Raw genomic sequence first — 2,888 nt, forward strand, 5'->3', positions numbered from 1 at the left:
AAGAGAGGAACAAATGTTTCAATAGGACAGGCAAGGGAGGGTGATAGTTTTGACATCTCCTACTTTATGGAGTCCATCTCCTCCCCACTCATTCCCTTAGACATCCACCTTCTCCAACAAATTATACTCAGTTTTGATAAGGATAAAATAAGATTTATCATAATGAGAAAACACTAATTTGAAAGGAGAAGGAAAAGGAAAAAGAACACACACAGACTGTTTTGAAACCCTAAAGGTAAGGTAAAGTTGTGCTGTCGAGTCGGTGTTGACTCCTGGCGACCACAGAGCCCTGTTGTTTTCTTTGGTAGGATACAGGAGGGGTTGACCATTGCCTCCTCCCGCTGAGTATGAGATAATGCCTTTCTTTCTATATCACTGCTGCCCAATATAGTACCAGCAGGGATTCGAACCGGCAACCTCCTGCTTGTTAGTCAAGCATTTCCCCGCTGCACCACTTTACCACTAATAAAAAGAGGTATTTTTGAATCTCAGATTTTAGTAGAGGTGCACATTAGGGCGCTCAACACTTTAAAAAATAACATATGCAAGAGAGATCATCCCCTGCCCAAAAGACCTTACAATCTATGTGTTGGCAATGGGGGAGGCAACAGAGGAAGAGGAAAGGAAGAATACGAATACAAATATGATGAATATTTATATACTGCTTTTCAACAAAAGTCCCCAAAGCGGTTTACATAGCTATAAATAAGTAAGTAAAAAATGGCTCCCTGTCCCCAAAGGGCTCACAATCTAAAAAGGAAATCTAAGGTAGACACCAGCAACAGCCCCTGGAGGGATGCTGTGCTGGGGTTGGATAGGGCCAGTTGCTTTCCTCCTGTGAAAGAAAGAGACCCACCACTTTTAAAAGCCACCTAATGGTGCAGTGGGGAAGTAACTTGCCTAGGGAGCAAGAGGTTACCTGTTCGAATCCCCGCTGGTATATTTCCCAGACTTATGGGAAACACCTATATTGGGCAGCAGCGATATAGGAAGATGCTGAAAGACATCATCTCATAGTGCGTGGGAGATGGCAATGGTAAACCCCTCCTGTATTCTACCAAAGAAAAACCACAGGGCTTTGTGGTCGCCAGGAGTCGACACTGACCCGAGGGGACACTTTACTTTACTTTACTTTGCTCAGTTAGCAGGGGTTAGAGATGCAAAGTTAAGGAGGGATTTTGCTTTGCTAAGAGAGATTATTTCCCATCCCCTGGTATCCATACTCAAGGTGGTTCAGCACAGACTAACGTCATAAGTAACTGTACAAGTATCAGTCCATTGAGGGGGTGGGGTGTAGAAAAGACAAAGCAGCCAATATATTTATTAGGATCCTCGAAACCCGGGGTTCCCAACAGCTTGCTTGCTTGCTTGCTTCCGTCAAGTGGGTGTCGGCTCTTAGCGACCACATAGAGAGATTCTCTCCAGGATGATCTGTCCAACTTGGCCTTGAAGGTCTCTTTGGTGCATTGGTTACTGTCTTAACTGAGTTCATCCACCTTGCTGCTGGTCGTCCTCTTCTTCTCTTTCCTTCAACTTTCCCCAGAATTAGGGACTTCTCAAGGGAGCTGGATCTTGGCAAAATGTGTCCAAAGTATGATAGTTTGAGCCTGGTCATTTGTGCCTCGAGTGAGAATTCTGGATTGATTGGTTGTATGACCCATTTATTTGTTTTCCGGCCTGACTTTGGTGTCCTCAAAAGTCTTCTCCAGCACCCAAGTTCAAAAGCATCAATACTCTTTCTGTCTTGCTTCTTCAAAGTCCGGCTTTCGCATCCATAGAGTGTCATGGGGAAAACCATTGTCCGGGTGATTGTCATCTTTGTAGGTATAGAAACGTCACGGCATCTAAATATCCTTTCCAAGGCCTGGGCCTTAACAGTTTAGGCCCAGGGTATTTAAGAGAATGTCTTCTTTGCCATGAGATCCACTGCCCATTGAGGAAATCTGGAGAGGTTTATCTGAGTAGCCATCTGGTGGCTACTCAGGGACGGACCTTCTCTGTTGCTGCCCCAAGACTCTGGAATGCGCTCCCTGCTGAAAGAAGAGCCTCCCCGTCTCTGACAACCTGTCAAAAGTCTCTAAAGACTTTTTCACCCCAGCTTTTTAACTGGACTGTGGTTTTCAGTTGTTTCAAGATCTTCATTTTTAAAAGAGAGAGTTAAAATTCTGGCCAAACAAGAATGTCCTTAGAACATGTTGAAAGGTGTTACGTAGGAACATAGGAAGCTGTCAGACCCTTGGTCCATCTAGCTCAGTATTGCCTTCACAGACTGGCAGCGGCTTCTGCAAGGTTGCAGGCAGGAATCTCTCTCCGCCCAATCTTGGAGATGCTGCCAGGGAGGGAACTTGGAACCTTCTGCTCTTCCCAGAGCGGTTCCATCCCCTAAGGGGGAATCTCTCCCAGTGCTCACACTTCTAGTCTCCCATTAATATGCAACCAGGGCAGACCCTGCTTAGCTATGGGGACAAGTCATGCTTGCTACCACCAGACCAGCTCTCCCCTACTCTCCTCTGTTCTTACCTAAACCTGAAGCGCTGCGTGCCAATGTATATCCTAATGATAATGATAATAATAATGACGAATAATTAACACAATAAAGCTTTATTTATCGGTCACCCCATAACAATTGTTCTCTGGTCCGCTCACAAACAGAAACACACAAAAGGCCACAACGGAGTCAAAGATGCCGTTAGCGGCGCCCGAAAAACAAGAGGCGACCCTCCTCTGCGCATCCTTTTGAGATCACCCCAGCCCTCTCCCCACAAAGCATCTGTTTACTACCCCACCCCCCCACCCCCAGCAACCCGCTGTATTAACCCAGTTTGCAAATGCAGCAGAAGCCAGGGCTCTCTCCCATTGGCTGCCGGCACCTGCCACTCAGAGTGCCG

The sequence above is a fragment of the Hemicordylus capensis genome, chromosome 14 (assembly GCF_027244095.1).
Source record: "Hemicordylus capensis ecotype Gifberg chromosome 14, rHemCap1.1.pri, whole genome shotgun sequence".
NCBI classification, from domain to species: Eukaryota; Metazoa; Chordata; class Lepidosauria; order Squamata; family Cordylidae; genus Hemicordylus; species Hemicordylus capensis.